Raw genomic sequence first — 25917 nt, forward strand, 5'->3', positions numbered from 1 at the left:
CACAAAGATAAAAAGGTCAGTTCATCAGGAGAGTATAACAATCCTAAAGGTGTACATATGTAGTAACATTGCTGCAAAATACAAATCAAAAACTGATAGAACTGGGACACCTGGGTGGCTCAGCAGTTGAGCGCCTGCCTTCGGATTGGGGCATGATCCCGGAGTTCCAGGATCGAGCCCCACATCAGGCTCCCTGCATAGAGCCTGCTTCTCCCTCTGCCTGTGTCTCTGCTTCTCTCTCTCTCTCTCTGTCTCATGAATAAATAAATAAAATCTTAAAACAAACTGATAGAAAAACAGATAAATCCACAAAGAGACTTCTCTCTTAGTAACTAAAAACCAGTAAGGACATAGACTTGACTTTGAAGAATTCAACATCCAACAACTGCAGAACACCCATTCTTCTCAAAGAATGTCCTGTTACACAGGACATTTATAAAATAGCGGATTGTCCTATACCATAAAGCAAATCTCAACAAATTTTAAATGCCTGCAATCATTCAGGGTATATTTCCAATCACTGTGGAATTAAATTGGAACTCTATTACTCTTCTGCTTCCTGTTTCATTTATCTTTTAATTTCTTTCACAACTTCCTTCTTTCTCTTTTCTTTGGGTTAAATTGCAAGTCTCTTTTTTTTTTAACTCCTTAAAGTGGAAGATCAGATCATTAACTTCAAACCTTCCTCTTTTCTATTTTTTAAAATATTTTATTTATTTATTCATGAGAGACACCAAGAGAGAGGCAGAAACATAGGCAGAAAGAAAAGCAGGCTCCCTCCAGGGAACCCGATGTGGGACTCAAACCCAGGATCCCGGGATCACACTCTGAGCCAAAAGCAGACATTCAAACACTGAGCCACCCAGGCATCCCAAACCTTCCTCTTTTCTAATAAAAGTATTTATAGCTGAAGCTATATATCACTTAAATTTTGATTTACTGTTTTGTTATTATTCAGTTTAAGGGATCCCTGGGTGGCGCAGCGGTTTGGCGCCTGCCTTTGGCCCAGGGCGCGATCCTGGAGACCCGGGATCGAATCCCACGTCGGGCTCCTGGTGCATGGAGCCTGCTTCTCCCTCTGCCTGTGTCTCTGCCTCTCTCTCTCTCTGTGACTATCATAAATAAATAAAAATTAAAAAAAAAATCTCACTAAAAAAAAAAGTTTTCTAATTTCCCTTGTGGTTTATTCACTCAGCTTCCAAATAGTTTGCAATTTTTCTAATCAGTGGTGATAAAAGTGAGAATAGAGGTTTTCTTGGGGGAGAGAGGTAAAGAAGTGAAGAGATAAGGCTGCAGATATTGATAGGAAAGAAGCAGAAAGGAAACTTCATAGGAAAAAAAAAAAAGAAACTACATAGGAATATTTTACACTCTAATTTTGCTGGTTGTTACATGGTGTATAATGAAGCAAATATTCATTGAGCTATACAGTTGAGATTTATTTACTTTACTACATGTAAATTATAACTCAGTTTTAAAAACCAAGGAATTAAATAGTCAAGTTGTGAAAAAGGAAGAATATTATAAAATTTAAGAACAAAGATCCATACTTGTCAAGTTCCCAACATGTGTCCAGCACTGATCAAAGGGGACACAAGAATGACCAAAACTGTTCTGTAGTAGAGCAAAAACAAACTGATGTTGGGATCCCTGGGTGGCGCAGCGGTTTGGCGCCTGCCTTTGGCCCAGGGCGCGATCCTGGAGACCCGGGATCGAATCCCACGTCGGGCTCCCGGTGCATAGAGCCTGCTTCTCCCTCTGCCTGTGTCTCTGCCTCTCTCTCTCTCTCTGTGACTATCATAAATAAAAATAAAAATTAAAAAAAAAAAAAAACTGATGTTAATAATAAAAAAATTTTTTTTAAATAACAATGGCCACTGTATATTGAGCTCCTATTATTTCTCAGGCACATTTATTTTTTAATTGTACTTAGCCTTATGCAATAAAAATTATCCCCACTTTACAGAAAAAGAAACAAAGGCTTATAGAAATAAAATAACTTGCTTGGTATCACACTAGTGAAACCAGATTTCAAACTCAGAGCTCTCTGACACCAATGTTCATGCTCTTAACCCCATCCCACTGTCTGCCTTCAATTTTTTTCTCACAGATGATCTGCTTGGATAGTGTTTTATTTTGCATATTCTGCTGTCACTTGTGTCTTTCTTTTCTTTTTCCCTTAAACCAAATAATCTTGAGTAATAATGTTCTAAGAGAACATCTGGGGCTCTTCAGCTGGGTGGAGTTGGGAAAGGCTCAGCAAATATATATATATAGCACATAAACACAAGCTGTTCTTTGATCTATGAATTAAGCAGCTGATGCCTGTATGGCCTCCCCAGCCAAACTGAGGGCAAATGCCCCTCACAACAGGCTCTTCTTAGCTTTGTGCAGATCAATTCCCAGAGACAGAGCATCTGGTCAAATAGGATGGGATCTCCTGGGAAAATACCTGTGTACATAAAAGGCTGTTTCCTGACACAGCTGTACAGACCTCAGTTCAGAAAGAAGAGATAATAAATCATGACAATGATTTTGAATACAGTCAAAATCACAGTTTATCTTGGTATGGAAAGGTAAATATTCTAAACAATATGCAGTAATATCAACTACTGTGGGATTATTGTGGTTTTTTTCCGCTCAATTCAGTTCAACAGAAGTGTCAAAACCTTAACTAAATCAAATGCACAGGAAATGGGGTTTCTGGACAGTGTATTTCGTTAAGAAACACTTAGCTATTTCATCCCTATTGTTCTTTTTTTTTTTTTTTAATTTTTTTATTTATTTATGATAGTCACACAGAGAGAGAAAGAGAGGCAGAGACATAGGCAGAGGGAGAAGCAGGCTCCATGCACCGGGAGCCCGACGTGGGAGTCGATCCCGGGTCTCCAGGATCACGCCCTGGGCCAAAGGCAGGTGCCAAACCGCTGCGCCACCCAGGGATCCCCCTATTGTTCTTTTTAACACTAAGGTCCTATGGTGTGCTACAAATCCACCTAAATGCTAGTTAATATAATCCTCACAACCACTCTCATAACCAGGATGCTGATAACAGGTGTACTTTATAGATGAGGAAACTAATCCTTGAAGATGTTTGAAAAGTAATCATGGCTTACCCAAAGTCATACACCATGTGCACAGTTTAAATTCAAAGTCTGCAGACTCTGAAACCCATGCTCATGCCAAAAAATTCATACCCACTTGGTATGGAAAATGTTTAAACACTATAGTTCTTCATTTTCCAACCTTAGTAACTCCTCTGTAACAAATATAACTAAATTTTCATGAGTCAAACCTGAAATATGACTAAGTATAAATATAGATGGGTACTTGATAAAGGTAAATATGGTCTGACCACAGAATACTGGAACAGTTTTGTGGTGGATGTGGTATTTATTTCTTAATTAAGCTTTGATGTTATACATTTTCATATGATTTATTTGCATTTACAGTAAGCTGGGTATGAAAAATATTTTAATTAACTGAAATTTCACTGCATTGTCATAAGAACAGAGTCAAATATAGGGCGGCCAATCATCCCGGTTTGTCCAGGACTGAACAGGGACACAGGAGTGTCAGTGCGTAAACATGCACAGTCTCAGAAAAACCAAGATAACTTGATAACCCTAACTCAAGTGCCTAATTCCAAGCATATGACTATCCACTGGCATACTGCTAATGGGGCTTCTTACTGGAGATCAAACTACTTCTTAGCACCATTTATATTTGTTGAGAATTACTCTATGATCTTAAATAGTTTTAGGAATTCTCTTTTGAATGGCAGTCCTCAAAGTTGTTCCTAATAAAGGCGGTAGAATGATTAACCTTTTTTTTTTTTTCTAAGTCAGAAGTAAAGAAGCATTCTCTTGGCATCTTCATCTGTAAAATGGCAGGCTGACACAAACTCATCTCAAGTACTTCTTCCAACTTTAACATTCTATGACTAAGTCTGTGTAGCAACTTCAAGTCTGTGGGATCATGGATGTAAATTCAGTGGATAAATTTAGAGTTTGGGAGATTATGAGGTAATCTCAAATTAAGAATGGAACACATAGAGAACAATTTAGTTTGATTTCTTGAAAATCCGAATCTTTATCACATCTTCCCTCTCTCCTCAAATCTGGAAACTCACCTTACTTCATTTTTCGCTATATTCTTTGATGCCCCATCAAGAGTAGAAAGTTGCTTCCCATTTTCTCTGCAGGAAAACTAAGGTCTTTATTTAAAATGGACAAGAGACTTCCAGGGAAGATGCTGGAGTGTAAGGACCCTAGGCTCACTTGTCTCACAGATAGAACTAGACAACACATCCACATCAGTCTGATAGAGAATTTCAAGTAATGATCATAAAGCTACTCACTGGACTTAAGAGTGGAGGACCTCAATCAGGCCCTTAACAAAGAGACAGAAAACATTAAAAAGAACCAATCAGAGATTAAAAACTCAATAATTAAAATTAAAAACATGGGACACCTGGATGGCTCGGCAGTTGAGCGTCTGCCTTAAGTTCAGGGCGTAAAAAAAAAAAAAAGTTCAGGGCGTGATCCTGGGATTCTGGGATAGAGTCTTGATTTGTGCTCCCTATAGGGAGCATGCTTCTCCCTCTGCCTATGTCTCTGCCTCTCTCTATGTCCCTCATGAATAAATAAATAAAATCTTTAAATTAATTAATTAATTAAAAATACACTGAATGGAATAAATAATAGAATAGAGGAAGTAGAAGAATGGATCAGCCACCTGGAGGACAGAGGAATGGAAAGCAATCAAGCTGGATAGGAGAGAGAAAAAATAAATAAAAAATAAAAATAGACTTAGGGAACTTGATGACATAGTTAAGCGTAATAACATCTGCATTATAGGGATCCCAGAAGAAGACAAAGAAAGGGGGACAGAATATTTATTTGAAGAAATAATAGCTGAAAACTTCCCAAATCTGGGGAAGAAAACAGAAATCTAGATCTAACAGGCACAGAAAGCCCTCAACAAAATCAACCCAAGGAGGTCCATACCCAAAGATATAGTAATTAAAATGGAAAACATAGTGATAAAGAGAATTTTAAGAGTAGCAAGGGAAAAGAAAACAGCTACAAGGTTGAGCTTCTGACTGGGTTTCAGCTCAAGTCATGATCTCAGGGTTGTGAGATCGAGCCCGTTATCAGGCTCTGTGCTTAGCATGAAGTCAGCTTTAAAAACACTCTATCTTCCTTTCCTTCTCCCTCTGCCCCTTCCCCCTCCCAGATGTTCTCTCCCTCTCAGATAAATAAATAAATCTTTTTTAAAAATCAACAACATTGATAAATCTTTAGCCAGGCTCATCAAAGAAAAATAAAAGAAGAAAGAGAGGACTCTAATAAACAAAATTAGAATGGAAGAGGAGAAATAACAATCAACACCACAGAAATACAAAGGACTATAAGAGAATATTATAAAAAATTATATGCCCAAAAAAAAGAAAAAAGAAAAATTATATGCCAAAAATTGGACAACCTAAAACAGGTGGACAAATTCCTAGAAACATATAACCTCCCACAACTGAATTAGAAATAAATAGAAATTTGAACAGACTGATTACCAGGAATTAAATGGCATCAGTAACCAAAAAAACAAACAAGAATCCAGGACCAGATGGTTTCACGGGTCACATCTATCAAATATTTAAAGAAGAGTTAATAGCTATTCCAAGAAATAGAGAGGGAAGGCAAATTCATTCTATAAGACCATCATTGTTACCCTGATATCAAAACCAGATAAAGACATTACAAAAAAGAAAAACTACAAAACATATCTCTAGTGAACACAAATGCAAACATCCCCCCAAAAAATATTAGCAAATTGAATCCAACAATATATTTTAAAAAGTCATTCCCCACGATCAAGTGGGATTTATTCTGGGGTGCAAAGGGGTGCAAAGGTGGTTCAACAATCCCAAATCGATCAACATGATACATCACATCAATAAGAGAAAAGATTAAAGCCATATCACTTCAATAGATGCAGAAAAAGTGTTTGACAAAGTACAACATTCATTCATGATAAAAACTCTTAGCAATGTGGGTTTAGAAGGAACATATCTGAACATAATAAGGCCATATATGAAAAACCCACGGCTAACATCATACTCAATGGGGAAAAACTGACAGCTTTTCCTCTAAGATCAGCAGCAAGACAAAGATGTCCACTCTCACTACTTTTACACAACATTGTACTGGAAGTCCTAGCTACAATAATCAGACGAGAAAAAGAAATAAGAGGTATCCAAATTGGTAAGGAAGAAGTACAACTGTCACTATTTGCAGATGCCATGATACTATATATAGAAAACCCTAAAGTCACCACCAAAAAACTACTAGAACTGATAAGTGAATTCAATTAAAATCACAGGATACAAAATCAATACACAAAACCTGTTGCATTTCTACATGCTAACAGTGAAGTAGCAGAAAGAAAAAGTAAGAAAACAATCACATTTACAACTGCACCAAAACAATAAAATACCTAAGAAAAAAACTTAACCAAGAAGGTGAAAGACCTATTCTCTGAAAACTATAAAACACTGATGAAAGAAAATGAAGAAGACACAAACAAATGGGAAGATATTCCATGCTCATGGATTGGAAGAACCAGTATTATTAAAATGTCCATACTACCCAAAGCAATCCACACATTTAATGCAACCTCTATCAAAATACCAATAGCATTTTTCACAGAACTAGAACAAATAATCCTAAAATTTGTACAGGACCACAATATACCCCGAATAGTCAGAGCAATCTTGAGAAAGAAGAACAAAGCCAGAGCTATCACAATCCCAGATTTCAAGATATAGTACAAGGCTTTAGTAATCAAAACACTACGGTACTGCCACAAAAATGGACACACAGATCAACAGAACAGACAGTCCAGAAATAAATCCATGATTATATAGTCAGTCAATCCATGATAAACGGGGCAAGAATATACAATGGGGGGAGAAGCCCCTCAACAAAGGGTGCTGGGAAAACTGGACAGCCACATGCAAAAGAATGAAGCTGGGCCACTTTCTTACACCATAACAAAAATAAATTCAAAATGGTTGAAAGACCTAAATGTGAGACCCAAACCCATAAAATTCCTAGAAGAAAACATAGGCAGTAATTTCTTTCACATCAGCCATAGAAACATTTTTCTAGATATGTCTCCCGAGGCAAGGGAAACAAAAGCAAATTAAACTACTGGCACTACTCAAAGTAAAAAACTTTTGCACAGCAAAGGAAACTATCAACAAAACCAAAAGACTGTCCACTGAATGACTGAATGGGAGAAGATATTTGCAAATGATAGTGCCAGTAAGGGGGTAATACCCAAAATATATAAAGAACTTATGCAACTCAACACACATACACACAAAAAAAGTCCCACAAATAATCCAATTAAAAAATAGGCAGAAGACATGAACAGACATTCCCCCAAACAGACATAAGAAAAGAGGCTCAACATTACCCATCATCAGGGAAATGCAAATCAAAACCACAATGAGATATCACCTCACACCTGTCACAATGACAAATATCAAAAACACAAGAAATGACAAGTGTTGGTGAGGATGTGGAGAAAAAGTAATACTTGTGCACTGTTAGTGGGAATGCAAACTGGTACAGCCACTGTGGAAAACTGTATGGGGTTCCTCAAAAAATTAAAAATAGAATTACCATGTGGCCTCGTAATTCCACTACTGAGTATTTGCCCAAAGTATATGAAAACACTAATTTGAAGAGATACATGCACACCTATCTTTATTGCAGCATATTTACAATACACCAAATTATGAAGCAAACCCAAGTGTCCACTGACAGATTAATAGATAAAGAAGAGGTGAGAAATATATATATATAATGGAATATTACCCAGCCTTAAAAAAACAATGGAATCTTGCCATTTGCAACAACATGGATAGACTGAGAGGGCATAAAGTTAAGTTAAATACCATGTGGTTTCACTCATACGTGGAATTGAAGAAAAACAAAGAAAGAAAAAAAAAGAGACAAACCAAAAATTAAGACTCTTAAAATACAGGGCAGCCTGGGTGGCTCAGCGGTTTAGCGCCACCTTCAGCCAAGGGCCTGATCCTGGAGACCCAGGATCGGGTCCCACGTCGGGCTCCCTGCATGGAACCTGCTTCTCGTTCTACCTGTGTCTCTGTCTCTCTCTCTCTCTCTGTCTCTCATGAATAAATAAATAAAATCTTTTAAAAAAAGACTAAAAAAAAAAAAGACTCTTAAAATACAGAGAATAAACTGATGGATGGCTGGAGGTGAGGTGAGTGGGGGGATGGGTGAAATAGGTGATGGGAATCAAAAGTACACTTACCATGATGAGCACTGAGTAAAGTATGAAATTGTTGAATTATTATATTGTACACCTGAAACTAATATAACACTGTATGCCAAATTTACTGGAATAAAAAAATTTTAAATAGATAAATATAAAATAAAATGAACTGGAGACTGGGATGCTCTTATTCTCTTGACGAGAATGGCAATTCCCTGCCCAAATCAAGCAGGAGAGTCAGGTGTGCTACTGCTCAGGAAAGCCAACAAACAGTGCATGAGAAACACGAAAGGCTCTTGGGTGAAAGAAAGAGGGAGAATCTATAGAACAGCAAATGGCAATGTACTCACCCTACCCCCTTTGTTGTATCCCAAATCAAAGTTTAAAAAAATATATATTTAGAGAAATACAAAAACTGACTAACTTCTTTGGTGACATTAGGGTATATAGTTCGTGATGTGATGGTGGTATTATATTTTAAAGAGTCTTAGAAATGTACAGTGAGGGGTGCCTGGGTGGCTTAATCAATTAGGCATCTGACTCTTGATTTCAGTTCAGGTCATGATCTCAGAGTTGTGAGATTGAGCCCTGAGTCAGGCTCCAAGCTGGGCATGGAGCCTGCTTAAGATTCTCTCTCTCCCCTCACCCTCTGCTCCTCTCTAGTCCCTCTCTCTAAAAAAGAAAAAAATTTTTTTAATTTAAAAAGAAACGCATATGGAAGCAAATGAAGTGATATAATATCTGCTTCAAAATAATGATGGGAGGGAATACAAGTAGAGATACAAATGAAACACACACACAAAAAAAACACAACAGATCATGCATCAATAATCATTGCAGCTTAATGACAGAAACTTAAATGTTTAGATTGAAACTTAAATTTTCCCTAATTTATATAAAAATTTTAAAGATTTATTTTAAAAATCCAAAAGATCTTGGGTTATTTGGGAATTTAAAAAAATACAGAATTACAGAATGCTGAAACTTTAAGAATCAGCTCTACTGATTCACAGAATAGATAATATTTAGAGGGCTTCCTCTTTATAGTAGAAAGAAACACAGTCAATGACTTCATTCAATTTCTTAACAAGGAAGGAATTCCTTTGCACATCCCTGCAAGATGCGCATCTAGCTCTATCAGATGCATCCACTGCCTCTAAGCCAACCAAAATCTCCATCAGGCTGCTCAAAGAATGTGGTGACCTTTTTCTACATCCAAATATTCCTTCCTCTATAGTTCTCTTTTTAAAAAAGATTTTATTTATGTATTTATATTTATTTTTTTAATTTTATTTATTTAATTTATTATTTACTTGAGAGAGAGAGAGAGAGAGAGTATAGGTGTGCAAGCATGGGGAGAGCAGAAGGGGAGAGAAGGGGGAGAAAGTATCACAGGCAGACTCCACATTGAGTATAGAACCCAACACAGGGCTCAATCTCAAGACCCCAAAATCATGACCTGAGCCAAAACCAAGAGTCAGATGCCCAATGGACTGAGCCACCTGGGCACCCCCTTTTCTATATAGCTTTCATATTTCAATTCCACTCCTGCCACCCCCCTTTTTCTAATGGGAAAAGAAGCAGGTATGTTACTGACCAATAATAAAGTCTCTGTAAGCTTGACAATCCATCATGAATGAGTAAATATATGAACAAAGTATATATTGTTTGGTTTGTCTACTGTACATAATGACATAAGATAAAGTGCAATTCTTTAAAGTATTTGTATAAAATGCTCCTAGATAGTCTTATGCACTCCACTCCCTCCACAGAAACAACCACAACTTTCTAAAATATATATTAAATATTTGAAAATGAAAATCTAGGATAGTCTGCACAGGAAGCAAAGATAGGTAATGTCACTAGAAAAGAATGAGATCTTTTTGGGATTGCGGATATGAATGAATTCCTCTTCCTAATAATACTGAAGATAGGAAAAAATCTTAAGAGTTTCTTCATCTGACTCCAAGACTGTCTCAGTCTTGAAGGAGATGCAGTCAGAAGCAAGAAAGGCAGAGTAATTAATTAGTGTCATGTACAACAATATATCTCAAACTTGAATGTCCTCACCAGTCACCTCAGAATCTTAATATATCAATTCTGATTCAAGAAGTCTGGAGTGAGGGCCCAGGTTCACATTTCTTTTCTTTTCTTTTTTTTTTTTTTTAAGATTTTCTTATCCTAGGACCCTGGGATCAAGACCTGAGCTTAAGGCACACACTTAACCAACTGAGTCACCCAGGTGTCTGGTTCTGCATTTCTAACAAGCTTCTAGGTAATGTCCATTATATAGGCCAACCTCAGAGTTACTGGAAGTTGTGCAGCTGGTTGTTCTGCAGCCTTGAGAACACCTTCCTTTACAAATTATATTTGCCTGAGAGAGCCTAGATTATGAGTTTTGAAGATGGGGAGGAAGCAGAGCAGAGCTTGAAGAAACTCAAGCCCTCACAAAAGACTCAGAAGAATATGCAAAGGAGGTCTTTCTAAAAGTGAACTAAGACACTCTGCCTTCAGGACAAAACTCTATTATGACAAATAAAGCTCCGCCTACTACCTAGCTAAGCACCCTAAAGAGAAATCTGTTTATAGGACCTCCATCCCCACTGTGGCCTTACTCTCCTGCCAATCAAATATAAGGACTTTGGTTAAACAGCCATACCCAATGCAAAGGAAACACAAGCCAGACAATTATATTAATAACATAAACTTCCATTCATAAATATGGAAAGGCAATCAAAGGCCTTCTGAAATGAATAAAACCAAAATATCAAGGAGAAAGATTGCGGCAAATAAACAGAACAGTCAATGTAGAAACAGAAATAATGAAAGAAAATACTTTTGTATTTTCTGATTAGTAATCTCAGATACTTGAAAGGATACTGTGTCCATACTATAAAGACAGACAGTTATGAAAAGAAAGCCCTCTTTCTACCCCATGAGGATACAATTTGGTAGCCTGCAATCCAGAAGAGGATCCTCACCAGAACCTAACCATGCTGATATCCTGATCTCAGACCTCTAGCCTCCAGAAACAAATTTCTCTTGTTTATAACCCACTCAGTCCATAGTACTTTGTCATAGTATCCTAGACTAAGACAATGCCAGTATCTAAAAATTTATATAAGAGTTTACAAAAAAGGATATGGCTGATGACAAAATTAGTAATTTGAAGTTGAAAATTTATCAAAAATGATAAAGACTGGGAACTTCTGGATCTCTTAGCAAAATCTGAATCTTTACACATTCTCTTTACACAGATTAATAAAAAGAATAAATACAGTCATGGAAATTTAATGTCCTGAGCATAACTAGAACAGAGAACACTAAAAATTTCAAGCTACTTATAAATAGATTTAAAAAACAAAAAACAAAACCAGACACCAATTTCCAGCAGAGCTATTTCTTGAGTACCTGCTACAAGTTTTTGCAGAGAGCTAAAATATAATATTTAATTTTATGTGTTAGCTGGACTGGATCACAGGATGTCCAAATATCTGGTTAAGCATTACTTCTAGGTGCACCTGTGAGAGTATTTCCAGAAAATATTAGCATTTGAATTGGTAAAGTAAAGCAACTGACTTCCCCAATGTAAGCAGACATCATCCAATCCATTGAAGACCTAAACATAACAAAAATGTAGAAGGGAGGATTTGCTCTCTCTCTCTGTCTGATTGTTGAGCTGGGATATTGATCTCCTGCACTTAGTGCTCCTGGTTCTCAGGGCTTTAGAGTTGGATTGGAATCTATAACATTGGCTTTCTGGCTTTCAGGCCTCTAAACTACATGATTGGTTTTCCTGGGCTTCCAGTTTACAGAGGGGAGATTGTGGGACTTCTTAGTCTCCATAATCACATGATTCAATATCTTATAATAAATTTATTTACATACATATCAGAGATCTCCAGATAAAAGAATCAATAAGGTATATATAGATATATAAAAGAGGAGATTTATTATAAAAATTGTATTATGCTGAGTGAAATAAGACAATCGGAGAAGGACAAACATTATATGGTCTCATTCATTTGGGGAATATAAATAATAGTGAAAGGGAATAGAAGGGAAGGGAGAAGAAACGGGTAGGAAATATCAGAAAGGGAGACAGAACATGAAGACTCCTCTAACTCTGGGAAATGAACTAGCAGTGGTGGAAGGGGAGAAGGGCGGGGGGTGGGGGTAAATGGGTGACGGGCACTGAGGGGGACACTTGACGGGATGAGCACTGGGTGTTATTCTGTATGTTGGCAAGCTGAACACCAATAAAAAATAAATTTATTATTAAAAAAAATTGGCTCATGCAGTTATAGAAGCCAAGAAGTGCCATGATCTGCCAAATGCAAACTGGAGAACCAGGAAAGCTGGAGATGTCACCCAATTCAAGTCCAAGGCTGGAGAATGAAGGGGCAAATAGTCTAAGCCTGATCTAAGTCCAAAAGTCCAAGAACCAGAAGCACCAATGTCCAAGGGCAAGAGAAGACGAATGTCTCAGCTCAAGCAGAGAGACACCACACCTTTCTTCTGCTTTTCTGTTTACTTTAGGCAGGCAATAGATAGGATGATGCCCATCCACATCGAGGAAGGCAATCTGCTTTACTTAGTTCATGAATCCAAATGTTACTCTCTTCCAGAAACACCTTCACAGACACATCCAGAAATAATGTTTTATCAGCTATCTGGGCATTCCTCAGCTCAGTCAAACTGACACATAAAATTAGCCATCATATATATAGCCTGTTGGTTCTTTGTCTGGAGAACCCTGATTAATACATAGGGAGTGTCCAGAGAAGAGGGCATTGATATGAAACAACTCCCAGGGTGAAAAAAGTACACCCTATGTGCAAAGGTACTGAAAAGAGAGTCCTGGTACATCAGGGTACTAACTAAAGAAGGATTCAAAGAGGTAATCTTGAAAAGGCAAATCTGGGGAAAAAAGGGAAATGAAAACAGAGGTGTACCTGTGTGGTAAAGGCAAAAAGAATCAAGAGGTAAAATTTATTATTCTACAAGACCAAACAAAAACAAAAACAAAAACAAAAAAACAAGAACATAAACCCCCTTCCCTTAACCACCATCCCCCTAATTTTTTAAGGCCATTGATAAAAACAAATTATATTTGGCTATACTAACAAAAGATGGTTGAACTAGAAATCTTGTAAACCACTCCATACCTCCATACCACCAAAAATGTCCACTAAATGCAAAGTTGTAAGCAGTATTCATCTATAGAAAAGTTCTTTAAAGGAAGCGGGGGGACACCTGGGTGGCTCAGTGGTTGAGCCTCTGCCTTTGGCTCAGGGCGTGATTCCAGAGTCCTGGAATCAAGTCCCACATCAGGCTCTCTGCATGGAGCCTGCTTCTCCTCCCTCTGCCTATGTCTCTGCCTCTCTCTCTGTGTGTCTCTCATGAATAAATAAATAAAATCTTTAAATAAATAAATAAGGGGGGCAAATAAGAATAAAAACTTTTTTAGCTTCAAGAGAATGAGAAGAGGATGAGCACTGGGTGATGCGCTATATGTTGGCAAATTGAACTCCAATAAAAAAAAAAGAGAGAGAGAGAATGAGAAGATAAGCCACAATTGGAAGAAAATACTTACAAAACACATATATGATAAAGAACTGTTATCCAAAATATACAAAAAATTTTTAAAACTCAACATTAAGAAAATAAATCCCCCAATTAAAAACCAGGCAATAAAGAAAATAGACACCTCACAAAAAAAGATAAACATAGAAAATAAGCATATGAGGAGATATTTAACAACATATATAATTAAGGAATTGTAAATTAGGGGCATTGGGCAGCTCAGTCACTTAAGTATCTGCCTTGAGCTCAGATCATGATCCCGGGGTCCTGGGATTGAGCCCCAAGTCAGGCTCCCCGTTCAGTGGGGAGTCTGTTTGTCCCTCTCCCTCTGGCCCCTCACCCTCACTCATGTCTCATGCTCTCTCTCTCTCTCTCAAATAAATAAAATCTTTTTAAAACGAATTGTAAATTAAAACAATGAACTACTACACACCTAGTAGAATGGCCAAAATTCTAAACACTGACAACACCAAATGCTGATAAGGATGTAGAGCAACAGGAACTCTCATTTATTGCCAGTAGATATTCAAAATGGTGCAGCCACTTTGAAAAACAGTTTGGCAGTTTCTTATAAAATTAAACATACTTGTACCATATGATCCAACAAGGATGTTCTTTGATATTACCTAAATGAGTTGAAAATTTATGTCCACATAAAAACTCACATCTGGGTATATACAGTAGCCTTACTTACAACTGCCAAAACTGGAAGCAAAAAGATATCCTTCAACCGGTGAATTAATAAATTGTGATATATATGGACAACAAAATATTACTCAGTATTTAAAAAAAAAAAGAGCAATCAAGTCATGAAAAGACATGGAAGAAACTTAAATGCATAATACTAAGTAAAAGAAGTCAATCTGAAAAAGCTACATATTGTATAATCCCAACAACATAACATTCTGGAAATAACCAAATTATGAGGCTAGTAAAATACAATGGTTGCCAGGAGTTGGAGGTAGCAGCATGGGAAGGAAGAGGGGCACAGAGGATTTTACTGCAGTGAGTATGGTACTACAATGGCAGATACATGTCATTACACATTTATCCAAACTCACAATATGTACAACTCTAAGAGTGAACCCTAATAATAAACTAATACATAGTTTAAATACAAATTATGGACTTTAATCAACAATGGCATGTCAGTATAGGTTCATTAATTGTGACAAATATATCATTCTGTGTGAGGTGTTAATAGGGAAGCTGGCTCATGTGGGAAGGGGAGGGCAGCAAGTATTTGGGAAATCTCTGAAAGTTCTGCTCAATTCTGATGTGAACTTAAAACTGCTGTAAAAAAATAAAATCTATTTAAAAAAACTTTTCAGGTGATGAAAATTTCTTGAAAAAATTAGCCACTAACCAAAAGAAGCAACAACAACAACAAAAACTATTACGTACCTCTCCAAACTGAATTACATGTCTAGAAACAAACATCGGTATGGAGGAGAACCTTAAATCAGAAACTCAAAAACCAAGAACAAGAATGGATTTTTTCTTTTACTATATCAGGAGAAGAAGAAATAAAATAAGAGCTGACTGAAGTTGAAAAAACAAAAAGAAAAGATAAAACCATTTAAGAAATATAGTCTAAACTGTAAGATACTCAAGGGATAACATATTTATATCTAAACAAAAGTGTAATAAGGGGCTGCGAATAATATAAAACAGACAGATGAAAATGAATATAGTAAAAAAAAAAAATGTGAAAAAGAAAGTGGTTGAAATGGAAGCCAGACAAAAAGGAATCGACATACTTATAACTGGAGTCTCTAAAGACTAAAAATAAAACAAAGGAACACAGATAATATTCACATATTCACAAGCATAACCCAAAATGTTCCAAAAATAAAACAAGACCTGACTCTGCATAAACCTAAAAGTATCTAGCAAGACCCAGAAAACTGATTTGAAACAATCAACTCTGGGATCCATCCTCGTAAAATGGTTAGGCTTTAAGGATAAAATAAAAATTCTTAGCACCTCCAGGAAAAAGATCAAATAATTTACCAGGCCAACAGAAACAGACAGGCATTATACTTCTCAAAAATGGTAGACAAATCATGGAAAGAATAGAACAGTATTCTAGAATAACTTATGAACAAAAAGTATGAACCAAAAATTTTATATCCTGACAAGCTGGCTTTCAAATGGTAAGGCAATAGAAAAAGTTATAAACATACAAAACTCATTCTGTACCTCTGAGCCCCCTTTTTGAAGAATCTAGGAAAGAATGACTTCCATTGAATCAAGATAATTTGGGGAAGTTTTAGCAAAGGATTAATTTAACATACTCAAGGGCAGGCTTAATGTTAAACATAGTGGGAGAATAATATATAGAAATAAGGCAAGTCAAAAGATGGAAAGAGAGGTGCCTGGGTGGCTCAATCAGTTGAGTATCTGCCTTCAGCTCAGGTCATGATCGTGCAGTTCTGGGATAGAGCCCACATCTGGCTCCCTGTGAGGAGCCTGCTTCTCCCTCTGCCTATGTCTCTGCCTCTCTCTGTGTCTATTATGAATAAGTGGATAAAATCTTTAAAATAAAAAAAAAAAACAGACTAAGAGCACTAAAAAAGACATAAATATGAGGACAGAAATCACAACTCTTCCTAAATACCAAAAGAAGTTAAATAAAGAAAAAGCAAAGAAAACCTATCACTAGAGAAATACAATAAATATATCATAATACATTTAGTACTTACAAAATAATGACAAAATTAAGACCAAGTATATCAATCATATCAATATACATAAATGGGCTTAATTCACCTAATCTAAGAAAAAGATTTTCAATTTGATTCACAAAGTAAGACCTATATACTGTATCTAAGAAACAGATCTAGAACAAAGTCAGAAAGGCCAAAAATAAAGGAATTGGCAAAAGTATACTAGGCTGGGGTACCTGGGTGGCTCAGTTGAGTTAAGCATTTGACTCTTGGTTTCAGCCCAAGTCATGATCTTAGAGTTGTGAGAGCAAGCCCCACATGGGGCTGTACACTCAGCGAAGAGTCTGCTTGAGATTCTCTCTCCCTCTCCCTCTAACCCTCCTGCTTGTGTCCTCTCTCTCTCTTTCTCCCTTTCTCTCTCTCAAATAAATAAATAAATCTTTTTAAAAATGTATAGTAGGCAAATGGAAACAAAAGCAAGGGGTTTCAGTCTTGATATCAACATAGAATTCAAGCCATAAACCATTAAATATAATCAGAAACACCTTTTAATGCTGAAAGTCACAATTCACAATGGAGACATAATAGGTATAAATATCTATGCTCCTAATATCCTACTAACCAGCTTTTTAAAGCAGAATCTACAGGAGGTAGAAAACAGAAATACATTTTACATAGGAGATTTTATTTTTTATTTTTAATTTTTTTTAATTTTTATTTATTTATGATAGTCACACAGAGAAAGAGAGGCAGAGACATAGGCAGATGGAGAAGCAGGCTCCATGCACCAGGAGCCCAACGTGGGACTCGATCCCGGGTCTCCAGGATCGCGCCCTGGGCCAAAGGCAGGCGCCAAACCGCTGCGCCACCCAGGGATCCCCATAGGAGATTTTAATACACCAGTTTCAACATGAGACAGAATAAATAGACATGTCAATAAAGTTACAGAAGATCTAACCAATATTATCAATAAGGAATATGTGGATATGTATTAAATTTTACATCCTGATAAGAGAGGATTCATCTTCTCAAGCACACATGAAACATCCACAAAAATTCGTCATGATATAGGACCAAAAACAAAAACAAAAACAAAACCTGAAAACCTTCTATTAAACAACTCTTCAGTAGGGGGAAATACGAAATACAATTACATAATTTCTAAAATATAATGATAATAAAAATACTACATATCAGAATCTATGCAATACATTTCATGATCAGAGAAAACTCATAACCTTAAATGTTTATATCAATAAAATGAAAGAATGAAAATAAATTTACTTTTCAATTCAAAAATGAGAAAAAAATAAAGAAAAACCAAAAGAAAGCACAAGGAAGAATGTATTAAAAATAAAGGCAGAATAAAAAAAAAAGATAAAGATACAATGAATAAGGTAGAGAAAAGGAATGCAATAGATCTAATTAATAAATTTTTTAATTAACAAAATAAATAAGCCACTTAGCTAACTTAATCAAGGAGGGGGAAAAAGAACAAAGCATAGGTATACAAACTAAGAAATAGCAAAAGGAAAATAATCACTGAAACACAGGAAACTTTAAATTTCCAAGAAACTACTTTGTATACCTCTACACAAATAAACACAGAAACCAAGGCATGAACAATTTCCTAGGAAAATATAATTTACCAAAATTGATCTCATTAGATATATACATTTTAAATAGACCAATTTCCATTGAGGAAATAGAGAAAGCTATCAAGGCTCAGATTCACCAAGAAATTTCAGAGAGGAATTCAAATCATCAGGAAACATAAAGTCCCAATGTCACAAAAACAAAAAAAAAAAAAAAAGAGAGAGAGAGAGAGAGCTTAAAAATTGAAAGAAAACATCAAAATACTATTTATGAAACAAGAATGGCATTGATACCTAAATCTAATAAAGATAGTAAGGAAATAAAATTACTGGTTAACAGATATAATGGTTGGGAGATCTCATTCACAGTAGCAATAAATGATAAAATACTTAGGAATAAACTTAACAATAAGTGTACAAAACTACGTCAGGGAAATTTTAAACACTCCTGAAAGACACAAAAGTAGATTTTAACAAATGGAAAGAGTTTTCATCTTCCTGATGATATGATTTTATGTCACTTTTCCCTAAGTTAATTTATAAATTTAACAAAGTCCCAATGAAAAGACCAACAAGCCTTTTCTTTTTTTTTAATGGAGCTAGATACACATAAAGAAAACAAGAAAGAACACTTAGAAAAACAAGAAAAAAATAGATAAAGCTTATGGGGCCAGCAGGAGAAAAGAAATTAATCCTATCAGATATTAAACTTGTTCTATAAGTAAAATAGTGTGTTATTCAGTTATGCAGAGACAAACCAATTAACTCTCAAATCATTGAGAAGAAGATGAACTCTTAAAATTGGTGGTATCAGAGTAACAGGAGAGCCATTTGGAAAAAGATAAACCTCTACCGATACCTCATACTACACACAAAAATAAATACCCAGTGCATCAGAACTACCTGTAAACAATGAAATCACATTGAATTATAAGAAAGCCTGGGTGAACTCCCCCTGTAATGTAGGTATAGGCAAGTTTTCTGACAATGATTCAAAATCTAGATGCAATAAAAGAAACATTGATACACTTAATGATATAAAAATTCTGCATGGCAAAAAACATCCCAAGCTAAGTGCAAGGACAATAAAAAGGTGAGAGAAAATATATGCAGCATACATCACAGATATATAGATATATATACACACACACATGCATATTATATATACACATATACATATACACACACACATACACATATATATATATTTAAAATGAGGAGCACTTGGCTGGCTCAGTCAGTGAAGCATGTGACTCTTGATCTAGGGGTTGTGGGTTCCAACCCCACTTTGGACATAGAGATTGCTTAAAAAACTGAAATGATAAAAGTTGGAAAATATGAGAGAAAAGTTAAAGACACAGAGAGATTCAGAAGATACAATATCCCTCTAATTTGAGTTCTAGAAGCAGCAGAATACAGACTTGGAGGGAAAAAATTTTTTTAATAAATAAATTAAAAAAAAAAATTCTAAGCCTGACAGACTTGAACCTCCCATTCAAAGGCCCAGTAGAATGAAAGAAAAAGTTTGAGGGCAGCCCAGGTGGCTCAGCGGTTTAGCGCCGCCTTCAGCCCAGGGTGTGATCCTGGAGACCTGGGATCAAGTCCCACGTCAGGCTCCCTGCATGGAGCCTGCTTCTCCCTCTGCCTGTGTCTCTGCCTCCCTCTCTCTCTCTCTGTGTGTCTCTCATGAATAAATAAATAGAAACTTAAAAAAAAAAAAAAAAGTTTGAAATCAAACTTGCAAAACATAAAGAAAAAAACCCCTATGGAAAGAAACAGCTCACCTATGAAGGAATGAGACTCAGATGTGAGAAAGTACAGCCTTGTTATCAACAACACTGGCTGCTAGAAATCAATGCATCATGGGGTACCTGGGTGGCTCAGTCAATTGGATGACTGATTCTTGGTTTCTGCTCAGGTCATGATCTCAGGGTTCTGGAATAGAGTCCCATGTTCTGGCTCAACACTCAGCACCAAATCTGCTTGAGATTCTCTGCCTTTCCTTCTACCTCTCCCCCTGCTCACACTCTTTCTAACACAAATAAATATATCACTTTTTAAAAAGTAACAAGGTTGCTTTCTGCTTTAAAAAAAGGGGGGGGGGGTGCCTGGGTGGCTCAGTGGTTGAGCACCTGCCTTTGGCTCAGGTCCTGATCCCGGGGTCCTGGGGTGGAGTCCCACAGAGGGCAACCTACAGGGAGCCTGCTTCTCCCTCTGCCTATGTCTCTGCCTCTCTCTATGTGTCTCTCATGAATAAATAAATTTTTTTTTAGAAAACCAATGCATCATTGTTATTTTACATAAAAAATTCCATACTGAGACAAACTGCCAATCAGTGTGAGGACAAAATGCAGCCATTTTCTGACATTCAAAATCTTGTAAGATTCACTTACCATACACTTTTTCTGAAAAAGAAACAACTTGAGAGTTTTCCAGTGAAAAACTCACTATGTAGTACACTTGAAACTAATATAACATTGTGTATCAACTATACTTCAGTAAAAAAAATAATAATAATAATTAAGGAAAAAGAAGGAACAACCTTCCCAGAAATAAAATAAAAAGCAATCTCAGGTTGACATGTGGAAGCAGGTTCAGACAGCAGCCATCCTGAATTATTAGGGTAGGTCAGATGGCCTCAAAAACAGTCTCCCAAGGAAAAAAAAAATATGTATTACATAAATTCTGTGATAAAAACCTGCAAGATATTAATAATACAGTATAGATATATGCTACTCTATAAATAAAAAAAGAAAGGCAATTAAAAAATGTCAAGGGAAAAGGTATATAAATAAAATTCATTGCCTGAGTCTGAAATGAATTAAATGGTGGCATGATTTGAGCCACTGATGGATTTTTACAAAAGAGAACCCATTTTACCTTAACACATGCAGCACTCCTTTAAGTGAAACACGTTTAATGACATAGGACTACATTTCTCACTCTGGAGTCTGACTATATTACATATATAAATGCATTTTACTGATTTCTGTGATTTAGAATCAACCTATAGTCAAAGAAAAAAAACCCACGTATAGTAAAAGTGTAAAATATATGTCTTACCAGCTGAAAGAAAGTGAAGTGAAAGATGTGAAAGTGAAAGTATGTGAAAGAATTTGAAGGACGAGAGAGAGCAAAGAAAGATGGAAATGTATAGTAGAAAATCAACAGATATTATCTAGGGTTGCTGGATCACCAGACAGAAGCTAACTGTGTTCTTTAAATTTATCATAGTAACTATGATAGAGAAAGCTAAGATCTAAGATTCTTAATTCTATATCTAAGAATAGCAATGCAAGTAACAAAAATTAGGGGGTGAAATGGAGCAAAGACAGAGAAGCATGCAAAAAAGTCATTTTTCATAACAAAAAATCACAAGATATTGTCTAAAGATGATAAATAAAAAAAATTAAAACATAAATATGTAAATTAGCACCATGGAGATCACTACCATAACATTATCTGAAAACTTTTGTTGTGGCAGAAATAGCACTGTGCCAGGAGCCAGGAAATTTAAGTCCTAAGCTTTATTTTTCACCAGCTATGTATATTTATTCAAGTTTTCTTTCTTCTACCTGGGCTTAATATCCATCTTTGTGAATGCAGATAGTTCTCAAAGTGTGGTCCTCAGACCACAGCAGCAGCAGCATCTCCTGGAAACTTACTAGGAATGAATATTATTTGGCTTTGCCGAAACCTATTGAATCAGAAACTCTGGAGCAAGACCAGCAATCTGTGCCTTAACAAGTCCCCCAGATGACTCTGATGTGTGCTAATATCTGAGAATAACCAGTTTAGACCAGGGACCAACAAACTGCAGTCTATGTGCCAAGTTCATGCCACACCCATTTTGTGGAGTTTTATTGCAACACAGCCACACTCGTTTGGTTTATATATTATCTCTATTTGCTTTTGAGCAACAAAAGCAGAGTTCAGTAATTGAGGTGGAGATCATACGGCCTACAAAGCCTAAAATATTTACTCTCTGGTTCTTTCCAGAAAAAGTTTGATAACCATTAACCTACAATATTCTGACTGATAATACTGATTAGACATCACTACTAAATTTAATTCACTGTTTATCATCCCAGTGAAGTTGTAAAGATTATTCAGTCAGAAAGGTATTTCGGCTATTAATGTCTAGAGTCCTTTAAAAGATATTATGGACTGACTGAATCCTCCTCCCCCATCATTCTCAGAATCCCTTAAAATAGTAAGTAATATATAGTAAAGAGCCATGTAAAAAAAAAAAAAAAAAAGGGAGCCATGTAATTCCACCACATAATGACTGGTGGAAGGCATGATGAGTTGATTTTTAAAAAGCAATGTGCAGGGGGCCCCTGGGTGGCTCAGTGGTTGAGTGTCTGCCTTTGGATCAGTTCATGATCCCAGGGTTCCAGGATTGAGTCCCGCATCCAGCTCCCCATGGGGATCCTGCTTCTCCCTCTGCCTATGTCTCTGCCTCTCTCTGTGTCTCTCATGAATAAATAAATAAAATCTTTAAAAGATATATATATTATATATATATATATATTATATAATATATATATATATATATATTTGATGATACCACTAAGACCAAATTCCAGATATTTACAACCATAAATTCAAGCTGTGCTTTGAATGTCTAAAGAAACCGAAATTGATGGGACACCCAGGTGGCTCAGCGGTTTAGCGCCGCCTTCAGCCCAGGGCATGATCCTGGAGTCCTGGGATCGAGTCCCGTGTCGGGCTCCCTCATGGAGCCTGCTTCTCACTCTGCCTGTGTCTCTGCCTCTCTGTGTATGTGTGTGTCTCTCATGAATAAATAAATAAAAATCTTTAAAAAAAAAAAAAGAAATCTAAATTGAACATAATCAGAAAAGGCAAAGTGAGCTCCTATCTGAACTGGACAGGTGACACAAAGCAGGATAGTAAGGATATTCTAAAGCAAATGAACAAAGAAAAGCCATTATACACACACTAGGTCATCCTACTGGTGAGAAATGCCATCAGACTCAGCTCTTACACAGAGGACGGGATCTAGCATATTAAATTTTTTTCTTCTCCCCAGAATAGTTCATTCAAATTCTCTTGGCATTTAAGACTTTCTTACCAGTGTCACCATTTATTCATAACAAATCCCTGGGGTTCTCTCTAGTTTTGACCCTTAGCTAGGTGTCTAAGATCTGGCCTCTCAAAGCATCCCTCCTGAGGGCTGAAACAAATCCACCCACCTTGGGCAATGCTGCAGGCCCACAAAACTTCCCACCCTAGACTTCTATCCTTAGAGGTCAAACGAATGTTCCATCTCCCTGACTCTGGGAAGTAATTCCACAGATTCTTGCCACTCAATCAAAGCAGCACTTTTTCAATTAATGCCATTCAAAGCCACTTAAAAACAGGGGCTTTTCTACTGCCTTCATAACAGTAAGAGGCTCAGATTGAATTCACTTCTGTTGTAGGGCTGGTTTCTAAAGCTGACAAACTGTTACAATCTCACTCAGTTTTTTAATACAAAGGAGCAACTCTCATTATAATTCACAAGGTGAATGGTAACAGTGTCCTTCTCCCCCTCCTTTCCTAAAGATAACATTCTATCAGACAGCATATCATTAATGACGATATGACTCGTTTCAAAGACTATTAATCAGGCTTTATGGGAGGAAAATGGACATAGAGAATTCATCAAACATAAACAGACCTCTCAACAGATTCATTATAGACCCTTTAGAAACAGTAAATAATCATATAATCCCCACTGTTACACAATATAACTTATACTGTCTAATAAAAGTATTTTCTCCAACCCCTTTCAAATAATGAACTCAGAACTGTGAATAAAACAAAGAAATTGAATAGAGTAATTCAGTAATAAAAATATATTCTTAGTTATACAAATATTGATTTTGAGAAAAACAACTGTGATCTAAAAATAGCTGACCATCTTAGTTGTTCAGAATGTTTTACCAAGGCCTTTGCCAACCACTTGGCTACAATCTGTAGCCACAGGAGATATGTTTTAAGTGACAATATCTTACATAATACCTCTGAGAAACTGACCCCTAGAATTATCCTGCTCTTGTTTATTAGATTCTGAAAACCCTTAGTAGTATAGACACATAGCAGACGGTACCTGATAGGCTAAAGTGGGTCCTCAGCTATTACTGGAAACAGGGTGATGTGGCAATGATACAGTCATATATATTTCAATAGCATCAGATCCATGTGGGAAGATTTCTAATTCAATAGTTATGCACTACATGTAACTCACAAAGAAATTACAGAGTCAGGGAAATCAGGAAATAGAATTTTTGCTTATATTGCATTTAAGGAAAAGAAATACAGAACTGTGAAAACAAAAGTAAAATTTTGGGTAGTGTCCTCTCTGTCTTTCAACTTCCCCACACGACCTGCTACCACATCTCATCCAAAAGCTAAGCCTGATTCCACATTTTCTTCCTCACACCTCAAATACCTCTTCCCTTTCCTCACTGTGTCTCCCTGTCAGCACCTAGCACAGTGAGTCCCACCCTTGGCTGCACCCTGGAATCACCTGTGGAGCTTTCAGCACTACAGAAGCCCAGTTCCACCCCGAAAAAAAAATTCTGATTTAATTAGTCTGAGTTCTAGTCTGGACATCAGGATTTTTTTAACTCCCCAAATGATCCTACAGCACCTGAGTGGCTCACTCAGGTGTTTAACTCTTGGTTTCAGCTCAGGTCATACATGATTTCATGGGTCATGGGTTGAGCCCTGCATAGGTCTCCACGCTTAGTGCAGAGTCTGCTTGAGATTCCCTCTCCCTCTACCCCTCCCCTCACCTGTGCATGCACTTGCATGCAGGCCGTCTCTCACTCTCTCTTTCTCACTCTCTCAAATAAATAAGGGACACCTGGATGGCTCAGTTGGTTAAGAGTCTGACTTATGTTCAGGTCATGATCTCAGGATCCTGGGATGGAGTCCCCACGTTGAACTCCCTGCTCAATAAAGAATCTGTTTGCCTCCCTCCCTCTAGCCCTCCCCCCACCTCCCATGCTCACACTCTCTCTCTCTCTCTCTCTCTCTCTCTCTCTTTGTCTCTCCCTCTCTCTCTCTCTCAAATAAATAAATAAAATCTTTTAAATTTTTAAAAAAATTTTTTAAATAAATAAATAAATCCTTAAAAAAAAACAAAAAACTCCCCTAATGTGCAGCTAAGATGGGAACCACTGTCCTAGCATATTTTTGGTAAGGAAGAGCCAGGCAAAAAAGCAAAATAAAACAAGATGAGGGCAGCCCGCGTGGCTCAGTGGTTTAGCGCCACCTTCAGCCCAGGGCCTGATCCTAGAGACCCAGGGTCGAGTCCCGTATTAGGCTCCCTGTATGGAGCCTGCTTCTCCTACTTCTCCTTCTGCCTGTGTCTCTGCCTCTCTCTCTCTCTCTCTCTCTCTCTCTCTGTGTGTGTGTGTCTCATGAATAAATAAATAAAATCTTTAAAAATATAAAATTAAAAAAAACAAACAAGATGAGACTAACAAAATCAAAATGAGGGCTCAATTCCACATGCCCAAACAAGCAGTAAGATCTGTGATATGAACCCTAACACCAAGCACCATCAGCAGTTTCTCACTCTGCCCTACCTAAACCCTTACCAACTCCAATGCCTGTCCTTCCTGTCCATTCCTTTCTACCCAGTCCTGCTATCAAGCAAGCTCACTCCCCTTCACTTTGTATCTGTCCCAGGGTAGAAGCCCCTTATCAGTCTCCCTGCCTCCTTTTCCTAGCTCTGTCTGACCCAC

General features: G+C 36.9%; 1 protein-coding gene across 2 annotated transcripts in view; it reads right to left on the reverse strand.

Moving 5' to 3' along the window:
* Window positions 1–25917, reverse strand: part of MCF2L2 (MCF.2 cell line derived transforming sequence-like 2) — a 238246-nt gene that overhangs the window by 168561 nt on the left and 43768 nt on the right. The gene's annotated exons all lie outside the window — the stretch shown is intronic.

The sequence above is a fragment of the Canis lupus genome, chromosome 34 (genome assembly GCF_003254725.2).
Source record: "Canis lupus dingo isolate Sandy chromosome 34, ASM325472v2, whole genome shotgun sequence".
NCBI lineage: Eukaryota > Metazoa > Chordata > Mammalia > Carnivora > Canidae > Canis > Canis lupus.